A 15,138-nucleotide genomic window follows, 5' to 3' on the forward strand; every position below is an offset into this window, starting at 1 on the left:
ATGTTTATGTACATTTTTGAGAGTATTCTGTTCTTAGAGATCCTGATGAGAAACTAGATAACTCAAGTTGTTTGAAGAATGATAATTTAGTCTTTATCTCAGATGCATGGTAAGCTGTTCAGCTGTTCATTATTTCTCACAATGCAAAATCCAGAGAGCCCTCAGTGCAAGTTTCATGCAGCAGTTTTAGAATAAACAAAGGAAGTACTTTGTCATATCACGCCTGTAATTAAATTGTGGAACTCATTGCTGCAAGATGTTTCAGGAGCCAACAGTGTAATTAGAATCCTAAAAGGACTGTGGTCAGCCCCATTTTCTCTATTGAACACAGAAGTCTGGAGCCTTCATCTCAGGTAGTCCCTTGGGCTCTTACTGCTGCAAGTGCATGCCAGGAGAAAGGACACTCTGGGCACGCCCGTCCCTCATACTCATGACTGTCGAAGGAAGGATGCTGGACCTGGTAAATCCTTGTTCTGATAAGATCTGTTTTATGATAGCTGCATTGGACTGAATTCAGGTCCAGCATTGTGTTAATTATTTCCTGTGTCTTTCCCTGAATGCCAGAATAAGGGAAAACAAGAAGGAAAAAAAAATCTGATTTCATTATTTTTTTCTTTTCTTCCTGTGCCTCAAAAAATACAAAACCAAGTTGAGTGTGAGGTAAACATAAATCATGAGGTTTCCTATTCTTTTAAGAATAGATGTGTTTCTAGACATAAGCAAGTCACTTTTTGTTCTAGCAGTCTATAAGGGACAAATTCAGTGCTTTATTCATTATGTGAACAAAGGATTGTATTGAAATTTTTTTCTGATTTTAATATCTTCTTCATATACCCCACACTTCCTTTGTATGGAACCAACCTTGTCCTGTGGAATCATGAACAGAGATAGGAAGTTAAATATATTTTTTTACAGTTTACAGTTGCTAAGATCTTCCCTGATAGGGAAGAGTAACTCATGAGTAACTTTATGAGAAATCAACCCTTCTCCTAATTTTAAAGGTAGTTTTTCTATCTGTACACTGTTACTTAAGCAGAAATCTTACAGGTTTATCTGTAACAGTCTTTAGTACCATTGTGACATAGCTAATGTGACAAATCAGTTATTGTGCACCACTAAGAAAAATCCTGCAGCAACAGAAAAAAAAGCAACTTGACTATGCAAGTTTCTTCTGTTTCTAGATTATACAGAATTATCATTCTCTAGGTGTCATTTAGGGAAGCGAAAGTGGTCTGAGGTTAGGATCTGAGATCTTATAAGATCACACTGGGTGAGGCATGTCCAGCACACATCATCACTTCTGAGTGGTTCTTATAGGATGATGTCTACTATATTTTCATTTCAATTCTTTGGTAGATTTTGCTTTTTTTTTTTTTTTTTTTTAACTTTGCAAGTGAGTGGAATATATACCAATAAAAGGTAGATCTCAGTGTAGGAAATGTCAACCCTATGCACAGGACTTGGGACATTGTTTTTTTTTCCTACTGACAGGATCAAATTCCTTATGAGACTTCTCTTAGTCAGTAAATATCCTAATGCTTCTCTTCACACTTTTCATGTCCTTACTGTCTGTGTGGCTTATGGGAACTTCACTCATTTCAGCTTCTTCCCACAGCTTTTATGACCCTGAGAATTTTCTCTGATCAGTTTGTAGGATTATATTTTTCTACAAGCTATTTTCTCAGAAATGACAGGTTTCTTCTGCCAACATTTCTGTCATCACTAATAAAGGATAGCACTAGAGAATGCCCTTTTCCACAGTTTAGTACAGTATCATTTGTTGCCTCTCTCTGTTCCTCCTTGGTAACACACTGACTGAGCCAGAGCAACTGAAAAAATGATGGTTTCATCATCTGGGATTTCAGACCTGTCTTTTCAGTCACAGTTCTTGTAGTATCTGGGGATCAGGGTCAATATCAGTCCTTGGCAGAGGTTTTACATTTCAGGGTACTATCTCGTCTGTCTGATTTACAGATAGTTTCTCAGGAGCTGACAAGAGTGAGCTTCAAGTAAATTTTCTTCAGCTGTTAACATTGGAAGAAAATGTTAGTCAGAGCAAGCAGATTATCTAGACAGAGCCTGATGAGTCTGTGTCCCTGCTCATTGATCTTCCTTAATCCACGTTTGCTTAATTCATTCTAATCCATGACCTTTGCTCCTACTTTAGCTTTGCAGTGTCCCACATTCAGCAGCACATCAGACCACAGCAGAGTGTCAGTGCATTCTTAAGAAAATTGTCATCCTTGGCCATTGTCAAAGAGAGGTGACCTGGGCAGCAGCCAGGTTAACTGGTGTTTCTTAACAGAAGATTAAAATAATAACAGCTGTAAAAGGATTATACCATGTTAATATTAGAGTTATCTCCCTATGTCAGTGTGCCAATGATTTCTTGGGTGCCAATGATTTTTTGTGTTTTAAAAATTGTGTTTGAAATGATAAAATTAATGGCAGTTGAATGATAGGACATAGCCAATGCATTAGCTATTATATATTAGTATCAGAGAGTGGCTTTGTGATAACAATATCATCAGAAATGAAAAATTTAGGTCATATCTTGTAAAACAAAAGTTTGTGAAACATGCAGAGAGCTGGAAGCTTCGGTGAAACAAAAGTATTATTTTTACTGAAAAAGTAAAAGACAGGGATGAATAAATTTGCATTTTTATGGATTCCACCAGTTAACATAAAGAAGCTTTTTCATTACAAGGTTTCTTGCATATTAGAACATAATAGTAAAATATTGTATTATATAAAAGCTTTTCAAGTGACCTTCAACCTTGGAAATGCTGATAAGTTTTACTCCAGAGTAGAACTGTGAGTCACTGTATACAGATGACCTAAAACAAGAAAAATTTTATTGGGGCTTTTTGTTTGTCTGTTTTTTTGTTTTCATAGACATGCTTGGTATTCTTTAGCACCCATTTGGGATACACTCCTTGGAGTCTCATTTATAAGTTATATACTCTTCTGCCTGCCTTCATTTGCACAGTGTATCATATACAAAATGATTGTGTAGCTTCAAGTCTCTCCAGTGTCCTTTAAACAGGTATCAACTTATGCATCTTAAAGCATTTTGAACTTACTTAGAATGAGACTGGGCCAACATAATTGAAATGGACATTTGGAAGAAACACAGGTAGAGCCAGAACAAAGGAACAACAAATGTAGATAAAAATGTTTGACAAAATGGTTCTGAAGAGTTACATGCAACAACTCTGCAAGCCCTGGGGTAGTTGCGCAGTAACTTGAACACATAGTACTTCATGTAGCAAATAGAAAATGACACTTGCCAGAATCTGACCTTGACAGAAACATTTGAGTAATATTTGTAGTATGATCAAACAACTTCCATGTTATTTTAGGCAGTAAGAGGTTTTCTAGAAAGCTCTGTCTGCTAGTTTTTATTATGCTTTGTGTTTTCATAAATAGAAGATGTATGTTGGAAATATATTGCATTTAGTTTTTTACCTTTTTTATGTAGGTTCTTGTTTGGTCTGCACTAGATGATTGTCTGAGCAATTTACAAATATTAATTTCCTTACCTTTTCAGGGAAACATAATTATTGTTTTAAGACAGAAAACAGAAAGCTGAGACACAAAGAAAATTAAATTAAGATCTTTAAAGGGGTTTAAAATCTAGAAAACACACTGGGCAGAACTGAGAGGTTTCAAACTAGGAAAATGGCAGAGGCACACTCTCCATTCAAGATAAATTATTTTTTTCAATTTAGTATCCTGTTACTACACATGCCAAGCAGATTCACCAGATTGCTTGTGCTGGGCAGAAAGGATACGCAAGATTTACGAGTAATATTTAGGCTGGCAGATATCACAGATTAAATTTTTCTGCACTGTATCCTCTTGGTTAAATCACTTTTCCAAGAAAAATTTCATCTGCCATATTACCATAGAGGACCTCCAACTCTGTCTCTTGGAAAAGGAGGAGCTAGGTGATGAATTTGGGGGTCCTTCACCACTAAATACTCTTTTGTATTTTGTGCTCAAGAATAGAAACATCATGACACCAAAAGAAAAATAAGGCAGAAGAGACTTGGGCATGCACTGGGAATGCATTTTTATTTTCTTCTACCTACTACTATTGCCTTATTTCTATTGCCTGGGCACTGTGAGGATAAGCCTGTCTTTTAGCTTCTTTTCCCTGGACTTGAATGCTTCAGCATTCATATCTTTGAGAGCTAATATAAAATTCATAAAAAACCAATCAGATCAGATTTTATAATTACTCAGATCTATGTTCTGACCTTTAAACTGCCATATTGGTTTTCCCCTTGACTCATTTAGTTCCCCCATGATTCTCATAATCTTAGCTAAATACTGAGGGTATCTTAGTAGGTGATGTGGTGGTGTCCCTTTACTGTTTTGCATTCCCACATGGTCTGTAATCTGAAAGGTAGATGCCTTGGTGGGATCTCTATTGTTTGGGTAGAAGTCAGAGTACCCCTTTCTTCCATTTCCTTCTTAGCTCCTGCCTCACCTTCTGGCTCTGGTTTTGGGATTTGTTTTGGTTGGTTGAGTGGGTGTTGTTCATTTTCTTCCCCCCTGTAACAACTGGTGTGAATTGCAATTGGCATGGCTTTCCCTGAGATATAAAGACAAGCAAGAGTGAGGGTTGTAGCACATAATCACCTCACTCAGGTACACAACCATCTATAGATGTTTAAAATCAAGGACTTAATTATTAATACTGGAGTTGCCTTAGGTTTTTCCATAGTTAGTACAGCAAAACAGGCTTCTCCAGAGACAGTGTCTCACACTGGGAGTGAAAGAGTCTCCAGAGAGATTCTATATTCAACCTCCTAAACTCAGGTTTTATTTTTTTCTAAAAAGAAAAAAATATAATTTTAAAGTTTATTAGACATTTGAATCTAGCTGAAATGAATTAGACCTTTTTTATATTTATTTTGCATTAACTATCCTACTATTGATCCTTATAGAAATGTGTGATTCCAGTGGCTTTCTTGTAGTTCATTAGTGTTATTTAAATATGAGGTAAGTTGTTCCTCCGGCTCAATTTCTGTCTTAGTGTACTGACTGCCCATGGTTTAAAAATATTTGTTTGCAAGTTCTCTTCTGACCCAAGCACTTCCTTCCTAAATTAAATCCAAGTACGTTTCTCTGAATTGCACACCCCAACAAATGTTTTTTTACAGATTAGAGGGGTTTTGCTCCCCCTGCCCTGCCCAGTCCATTATTGTCTACCAGGCTGGGGAACTTCCTACACTGCTGGGTCCTTCATCACTGCCTCAAAACATGTGATATATGGGCACATTTTAATGCTATAAAAAAAACATTCAGGTGAGCCAAAACACAATTCTCTCATTATTTCTGACATGTTATTTAAACTTCTTTCCTCAAACCTCAAATCAATAACTATATATATAGGCCACACACACACTGACACAGTCAGACCAACAGAAATACAAATATGTATTTATATACACACTCCCTCTCTCTCTTTATTTAAAAATGGTTTGTATAAACTATGTGAGGCCCAAAAAGGATCTAAAGCCAAGAACTGCTCATGCAAATACAACTAATCTGCCCTAGAGGAGACTATTTCTGAGACTGGCTGCCAGGCTTCCCCTCCCTGGGGTGGATGCAGTTAGAAGAGCAGATCTAGTCTGATTTACTACAAATTGTACCCACAGCTTTTCTAGATTACAATATATTGCATGTCACCAGGCTGTTATTTTGTTCTTCTTTTTCTGTTTTTTTATTTCATGTATCTTTCTAATCATTTTACTGTAAGCTCTTTAGGGTATGGCTTATTTTTACAAAAGACTTGTAGAGCCCCTTTCCATTAAGCAAGACTATCAAAGCAATGCATTAGTCCCAAAAAAATATAGTGGAAACTGTTTTAATTAGCCAAAAGAAATATATTTATAGTACATTAGACATAATTTATTTGAGGAAAAGAGTATTTTAAAAGATACAAAGGCTAGAAGTTTGGGTTTTTTGGGGGGTAGGGTTGTGTTATTGGTTATTTTTTCTTAACAATCTCAGAGGAAAATTTATGTAATACTTCATTATTCACAATATAATTAATAAATATTTCCTTTAAAATATCTTTATGGATGTGTATGTACATTGAACATGAATGCATGTAGGGCTGAGGAAATACAAGTTCTTAATAATGGATTTCTTTTGAGCATACTGGAACCATAACTTAAATTTTTGCATTCTTAGGGCAAGAACAAATGAAGGCAGACAATGACATTTGCAACAAAGTTAAAAATATGAGACACTTCTTCTGTCTGCATACCCTTTAGAAAATATTAGCTAATTATATTTAACATAGAATGAGAACATAATTCCTGCTGTTTTGACAAGTAACAAATTGCATATTATCACTTTGTAAATAATATTATTAAAAACAGTTGTCCTTGTCTGTAGTCTCTTCTTTGTAAGAAAAAATTAATTTGAGGCCCGTCATTCACAAGATGTGCATTAGAATATCAAAGCAGCAGTCTGAAGATGCTGAAAACTGAAAATCCTGTACACCCTCTGCACAGAGGGAGAAATTTGGTGTGGTAATAAGAAGATAAAAGTAAAGGTTTGTGAAGTCTATGGTAGCAGCATGATCCCTTGTGATAATCATATTTTCAGTCATGATTAATTTGACTCAGTTATTCTATTAATAATATTATCTTGACTATAATCTAAGCATAATATTGGTTTCCATTGAGAAATATAAATTGTACATTATTAAGCATTTTTATTTTTTATTAGTTTACTAATTAAACTGTATTGCTCGTCTTTTTTATTCCTAAAAATTCCACGGAGAGATTAATTTTAATTCTTCATGTTTAAACACATCATCTTTCATCCAAAGATCCAAAGGTGCTTCACAGTACAAATACTAATTTGTACTCTATGAATGGTCTCACAGCAGTCCAATGAGGTGTATTACTAGCTGTTATTTTTAAGGCTGTTTTTCAAAGTAAAATGTTCACATCCTTCAACAGGATATAATAACGAGCATCTACATGTTTGCAGAGTTCTTTTCAAGTCAAGGGACAGCACTTGCTGGTAGCACAAAGATTCGATCCATGTAGTAATCTTACTGAAAGATAATAACTCACATTAAAAGTAGGAAGTTTTTTTTCCATTAACTTCAAAGGGGTCAGGTTCTCATTTAATAATAGATAATGGTAGGAGTGTCAGAGACAGATATAGAAAAGGAACAGTCAAAATCATCAGGTATTCTATCTACCAGTGAGATGCAGAATGCACTCAAACAGAAGTTTGATATGTAGCTTGTTTCCCAATTGCATTCTTAATGTTTGTTTTCTGTAAAAAAAAAAAATAAATAAATGTGTGTAAGAGCATTGCTTCCTTCAAATGTGAGGTCAAACCAAATGCTGGATCAGTTTGGATCCTTAAAGCTAAGAAACAACCCAGCAGTAAGAAGCTGCCTTCATGGAGATGATGCCATGGAGACCTCTGTTGATTAAATGTCATTGTTGTAACCACTCTTCAGAATTGAGCAGTCAAATGAGCCATGACAGTGAGTGTGACTACAGGAAGTTAATAGACTGCTACCGCACATGGCATTTTCCTTTTTATATTTAGGTACATAAAAAAAGCACAGTTAAGTTTTACTTTTCTTTAAACCATCTACAGTAATTTATTTTTCACTTTTTTTGTCTAGCTAGAATGCATGGAGCTCTGCCTGGGAATGGATGGGGAACTGACCAAGACTTTATGGGTCAGGATTAAAGAGAGGGGAGGGAGAGGTGATATTATAATGGGGATCTACCACAGGCCATATAACCAGCAAGACTGACCAGATGAGCCCCTCTATAGACAAATAGGAGTGTGACAATTCCTGGTCTCAATGGGGAACTCCAATTAGCCTAATGTCTGTTGTAGGGACAACATAGCCAGGCATAAGCAATCCAGAAGGTTACTGAAATACATCCATGGCAGCTTCCTTCTCCAAGTAATAGAGGGGCTATGAGGAGAGGTGTGTGGGGGACCTTAATCTCACCAGCAAGGGCAGGTTTCTGGGGAATGTGAAGCTCAAGGAAAGTCTCATATGGAGTGATGACGAAAAGGTGGAAATTGAGATCCTTAGGGCAGTGAGCAGGTTGTGCAGCAAGCTGACTGCCTGTCAGCCTCACCTCCACACCTGGTAAGGTGATGGAACCATTCATCCCAGATATCCCAGATATCATCTATAGGCATGTAGAGAAAAAGTGGACAGTGAGGGGGATTGAGAACTGGTTGATTGGTAGGTCTCACAGGGCTGTGGTCAGTGACACAGAGTCTAGCTGAAGGCCTGGAACTACCAGTGTTCCCCAGCATTCAGTACTGGATCCAGTCTTCCACTTAATCATCAAAGACTTAGATGAAGGGGCAGAGCATAGCCTCAGCAAGTTTGCAGATGATACAGAACTGGAGGGAGTGGCTGACAGGCCAGAAAGTTGTTCTGTTCAGTGAGACCTGAACAGGCTGGAGAGGAAACCAGCCAAATTCAGCAAAGGCAAACTTGGGGTCCTGCACCTGGTCAGGAGCAACCCCAGGCACCAGGACAGGCTGCGGGCTGACCTGCTGGAAAGCAGTTCTGTGGAGAAGGACTGGGGGGGTGCTGGTCGACAACAAAATGTTTGTGAGCCAGCAGTGTGCCCAAGTGGCCAAGAAGGCAGGTTTTTTTCTGGGCTGCATTAGGAAGAACGTTGCCAACAGGCTGAGGGAGTTGATTCTGCCCCTCTACTCAGACCTGGTGAGGCCTCACCCAGAGTGTTGTGTCCAACTTTGTGCTCCTCATTCCAGAAAAGGAAAGAGAAAGAAAAGGAACTGTGGCAGAGAGCCCAGCAGAGGGCTCTGAAGATGATCAGGGGACTGGAGCATCTCCCTCAGGCTGAGGGAGTTGGGCCCTATTTAGCCTGGAGAAGAGGCAACTGAGAGGGATCTTATAAATGCATTTAAATGGCAGAATTCAAGAGGACTGAACCAAATTCTCTTCAGTGGTGCCCAGTGACAGAACGAGGGGCAACAGGCACAAACTGAAACATAGGAAGTGTCATCTGAATATACAGAAAAGTTTTTCACTGTGAGAGTGACAGACACGTTCTCATGGAACATGCTGCCCAGAGTGGTTGTAGATTCTACTCCTCGGGAGATATTCAAAACCAGCCTGTGCAAGCTGCTCTAGCAGGGAAGCTGATCTAGATGATCTCCAGAAGCCCCTTTCCATCCCAACCAGCCTGTAAGAATCAGTGTAAAATACATGACTACGAAAAAGAAGTATGTATACCTGAAACAAGGTCCTTGGGTACAGGGCTTACCTTAGGGTATTGCTTAAGGCTCTCTCACTGGAATCAGAGATCAGGTGCTTGGCAACTCAAAGGACTGAGTCAATTATGTTAAAAAAGGCAGTGGAACATTCATAAAGTGCATGTAACAGCTGCATGAAATGGCAATATGCTATTATTACAAGGAAAATAAAATGGATCATTATAAATGAAACACGCACAGGATTGTTATCAGCAGAACAATTGTTATGTATTGAGCCATCAGAAACACCCACTTGGAAATCCTTAACAAAATGCTTAACGTTTTATAAATAGAATTTCCAGGGAATTTAGAGATCAATACAACTGTCTAGCCACCTTCCACCTGTCTGGAACTGCCTTCCAATAAGAGTAAAAGAGAGAAACAATTTAACTAGCTTTAAAGTGGAGCTTAATACATTTTTGAATGGATTATAGGAAACAGGAAATGCCTGTTAGAGCAGAGAATAGGAATCAATGGCCTGGGAGGCCTTTCAGTATCATATCTTGTGCTCCAGAAACCTTTTTTTGTTGCCTTTTCTCTGGTAAGCTAGATCCATCACAGAAGACAGGTTTTAACAAAACACCCTGTTGTTAAGAAGTTGTTCTAGCTAATAGCGGTGTTTTGTGAGCATTTACTCTTCAAGCAGTTCTAATATTAACCCTGCTGTAGTGGAATAGGAATGCATACTTCATGAGTCACTGTTTGTAATCACTGGCAGAAACGTCTAAGATCAATAGCTAACATGCAGCAGGGCCTTACAGTGAATTAGGAGCAGTGTGGAAACAGCAGTTGCTCTTCAATGTGCCTGTGCCAAATGAAATGAGAAAAAATTTGACCATTTATTTTCTTTGGTCACAACGAGAATTTACATATACACTCTCAGTAGGAAGCCCTATTAAAAAACAAATAATTTCTGGGGTTAAATCTGTGTTTATTCATCTGCCTTACATGCACCTCCAAGGAATATCTACACGCAGAAAGAGGAGAAGAAGCCCTCAAGGTCAAGTGGGGATCCAAGGGAATTCTTCCTATTCTAGCTGAAGAACAGGGAAAAAATACAATCAATGCAAATTCTTCTTGGCTGATGTGCCACAAGTTTCTCATTATGGTAATTAGTGACGCATGAACACTGTTAGACTTTGCTGCATGTTATATCCCTTAATGCTCACTATTTACTGTAGTGCCCAGGGGCCCTAATAGGAACACTGAGCCCATGCAGCACAGCTGGGAGGCTGACAGGGCTGCAGGAGGAGGAAATGCTGCTGCTGGTCTTGTAAAGGGACCCAGGCATCTCTTGTTCCCTCCATCTCCATTAGGGGCTCCAGGGACTGAAGGGAGCAAAACCATGCCCCTGTTGGGCTCAAGAGCTATGTGCACATGGTGCGGCACATGGGGACCTTGACTGTGGCGTGGGAGTCCTCTCCTTCCACTATTTGTAATAAATAACCTCTCATTTTTGAAAAAGGCCTTGTAATGGATGTGAAGAGTAATGTGAAAAGTATTCTTTTTTTCTTATCTGGATCTAAACATTTCAGTTGTCTTTCAGAAGCAGGTCACCCACTTGTAAATGTGGCCCTTGTTATATTGCCAGGGACAAAGAGAGTTTGGACAGTCTGCTGTGTAAAGGCTGATTGCACAAGTTTAAGCTGCCTGAGGGCTGCTTTAACTTATCTTACCGATTTCTCTGAAACTCAAAGAGAGAGGAGGCTCTCTAATAAAACTGATTCATTCTGTTTATCTTATTTTTCCCTTTGCCACTTCTGAACAGCCACCAAACCCTCTGTTTGGGTTGACCTGCTGGAAAACAGTTCTGTGGAGGACTGGGGGACAACAAGATGTCTGTGAGCCAGCAGTGTGTCAGTTGTTGTTTTTTAGCTATTGAAAATATTTTACCAAAATGCTTTTCTGAAATACTTGATGTATATATCACGTAGGTTAGAGAAACTATGCATCAAATGCTTGGCTGAAGATTAGAAAACTGTTTTATCTCTTAGTTAATTGAAACTTCACTTCTAAGCTTATGCTTGGTGCTCTAATACCAGTGTTAGAAGTTAATCTTTTAAGTCTAACTATTTACCTAGTCTTTCCTAATGTCAGGGAGCCAGAAGGCATCATCAAAGATTTATCTCATTCTGTAACAGACATGCAAGACATTTCAGATAAACTATGCTCATGAGGTTCTGTTTTGTTCTCCTAGGTCTAGGCTCAATAGGTTACTATGTCTAATGTAAAAATGCATAGGTTAGACAAAATGGATTGCACAGTATAAAGCTGATGTGACTTACATGCTTCACCCAATAAGGGTGAAATAAAATGCTGGGATTTAAAGGAAAGATTTGCCTAGATGCTGTCAACCAAAGGCAGATGGTTGGCATTTGAATGTAAATGTAATATAAAGAAATAGTAGCCAAAAATATCGGTGTGTATGGTGTGCAAATTTGTGTTTCAGCAGATAGACATAATGAGTCAGTAATAAGAAATTATGTATCTGATAAAATGGTCAGCTTAATATGTAAAATCAGGCAGAATGAGATTTTTTGTGCATTATGTGCTCCTGAAATGATGAAATAACTGTTATCAGGGTGTTGATTGCACAGCTACTCTTTCTGCTATTTTAAACTACAAAAATAGTTTAAAATAAAGCAACCAACACACAAAAAAAACCCAAAAACCAAAACCAACCACCCCAAATTAAACCATACAAGCCCAAACACACCAAATAAACAAATCTCTGGTTTTGAATAGTTAACACTTTATGTATTTTCACTCTTTTTTAAAATGAACTCATTTTAACATCACATGCCTTTATACTGGATCAATTCAGAACCAGTCATTCAAACCCAGAAAATTCTCTGAATGTGCATGCCACATGGTAAACTTACCTGAACATATTTAATGAAGAAAAATGTTCAGTTTTGAATGTACGCTATGAAGTTGGTGACTTTTTCTGTGTTATGTAATAGCTTCAAAATGTGCCTTAACACTTCTATCTGATTAGTATGAATGATTCAATAAAAATACCTTAACTGCATAGAAACTGGAGATGATATAGCCTAACCCAGCTGTCATGCAATTTATAAATACAGAAGCAACTACTCACATCTGTTCTCCTATTTTCTTTTTTCAATTTAAGAGGGAAATTGACCTTACAATCTTCAACGTGACTTCAGGTCATTGTTATTAGTGATGAGAAAATGCTGTGCTCCTCTTTTGACTGAATCTGGCAAACCTCCCAGATATTTTACAATCACAGAATAAAAGCTCTGAAATGCTGCACAATATTTTTTTTTTTCAGGTTTAGGCACTTGTTGTAGTAGCATGTACATCTGGCAAATAAAAATCATTTGCAGGAAGTCTGTGGGCTTTTTTCTTTTAAAATGATGCTTGTCCTTTGAAATCCGGAATTCTAAAATAACTTGGCTGGAATAAATAAATTACTAGGTCTTCCTTTTAGGCAAAGCAGTTTGCAATTTCAATTTAGGGATCATGGGTAAAGGAACAGTATTACTATTTTTCAATTGTCAGGAATAACAAATGTGTGTAAAATTAAAGTTGACTTGAAGCTCATTCTCAAGAAAACACAAATCCACAAAAGTATGTAGTATGGACAGTATCAACAGAAGTGTGGAGATTTCTATTCTCCCTGCATGAAGGAAAGAGAAAATCCAGCTTTTTGCAGTATAATTCCCGTTAACTACAGTATTATTCATGCATAATCCTGTTTAAATTTTTTTATGTCTAAGTTAAAAAATCAACAGTTTAAGTATACCAATAAAAGAATTTTGTCATAATTCAGAAGCATCCAACAGATCTCCATAGGAACTTGTTTGACTTCTTATCCTCTATCTGCAGGAATTCAGAATCCATGCATGAGTCTTGATGTTTAATACAATAACTGGCAGACAATGAGAACTGAAATAAAAATTGATGCTCTCTATATTCAGATGGGATACAAGGATGCTGCCCCTGGGAGCTATGTTCTTATCTCCACTTTTTTAAACTGTTCTGTTTCACATGGTATTGAGAGAGAAAGATATTTCTCATGTATTAGCTGGTTAATATAGCACACACACGTGATTTTTGAACTGGGACTGGGATTGAAGTTTCCAGTTTTTCTCAACACTTAGGCAAGTGAACCATGCTTAGAAATTTCTGGAGTAAAATGAATATTTAACAATCCTTAAGACAGACAATGATTGCAAGAAAAAGGTGCTCTTTTTCTTTCCATTAAATAGATTGTTGTTTAGGGAGAAATGTCATAAATTTAAGCAGAAATGCTAAATCAAATTTTCATTCAGTGATAAAAATCAGAAATTTAACAATACAAAACCACAACCTGGTTTTTCATAATTTTTTTTGTTGTGGTGGTTAAGCAAATATGTCATCTAAACTGGTTATGTTACAAAGTCTTGACAATTTTGTTAGAAAACAACATAAGCTACTTCAGATGTTACAGTATTCCTGTATTTGTCCCTCAAGGAAAAGGAGGGAGAGTAAGACATACTGTAGATATTGAGGAAAGCAGATTGATTTGCCATAGGCAAAATTTTATGGCTCTTTAACCAAACCCCTTGGAGAAAAGCTGGAAAAACAGATAGGCTTTGTGGCATAATTTTAAGACTTAACAGATTCAGTGCTGTTGAACTGTAGGGGTAGCAAGACCAAGGATTCTTTTTTGTTGAAAAAAATTTGGAAAGAGTCATCACAACTAGTCACGTCCCATTATAAAATACGTTTGCCACCTATCTAAAATATGGAGGCAGAAAATTGCATGGTGTCATCCAGGAACTTATTAATATAATCTTAGGCAGGGGTGGGACAAAGAATATTTATTATCCAGTTATTTACCAGGAAAGTTTTATTATAATAATGAAATATAGTAGTAATGTAGCAATATAGACAACCCCTTAAAATTACAAAGCATCATATTACTTTCACTGTAATTATTTATTTTTGTTTGATGTTTATAATTTATTATAATAAACATCATATTGCTTTCACTGAAGGACTCCAGATGCTGACAGTTTACCATAACAATGCCCCCACACATCCTCCAAGAAATTAAATGTGGAGGCAAAGCAAGAAGTTAAAAAAGTCAGAGCCAGACCTGTTCCATATGGTCTTCATTGTTCTACTACTGTTTTGGACAACAGGTTTGAATATTCGGAGTCAGAAATGTTTTAAGTTTTTTTCCTGTTTAATGTTCTTCTCCTGGGAAGCAATGGAAAAAAACCCAAGCCAACATAAAAAGTGTGATGATATCACTTAACATTTTCACAGAGTCATAGATATGTAAGTTTCAATTGTTTAGCCACAGAGAGCTGGTTGCTTGGGCAACACCATAGATTTGAAATTTAGATTCCTTGATTCTGCAACAAATATTCTGTGTAATCCAGGAATAGTCACAAGTATTTAATTGTCCATCTGTTAACTTTGTTTCGTTCCACCTTTGGTATTTCTTTTCTTCAGATCTATGGCAGTGGTTTGTTTTTTTTTTGGTTCTTTGGGCTTTTTGTGTGTGTTTTTTTGGTTTTGATTTTTTTTTTTTTTGGTACTAGACTGATTAGGAAGGTGATTTGCAGTTGATTAGCTTTAGAAAGTGCACAGAGGAAGAGTAGATGTCTGCTTGATTATCATCAGGTGTTCCATCAATACCTCTGAGCATCCTATTCTGCAGCCATTCTCAAATGTTTTGCCAGTGAACAATGTTTTTGAAAGTCAGGATTTGAAGGAAACGCCTCTATTTTTCTTACTTTTTCCCCAACAAGGATCTGTTTTGCCTTGAATGCAGACATGAGGTTTCTATTTCATTAATGATAGTGACAGTGAACTAAAAGA

This window comes from Zonotrichia leucophrys, chromosome 1, assembly GCF_028769735.1.
Source record: "Zonotrichia leucophrys gambelii isolate GWCS_2022_RI chromosome 1, RI_Zleu_2.0, whole genome shotgun sequence".
Taxonomy (NCBI): Eukaryota; Metazoa; Chordata; class Aves; order Passeriformes; family Passerellidae; genus Zonotrichia; species Zonotrichia leucophrys.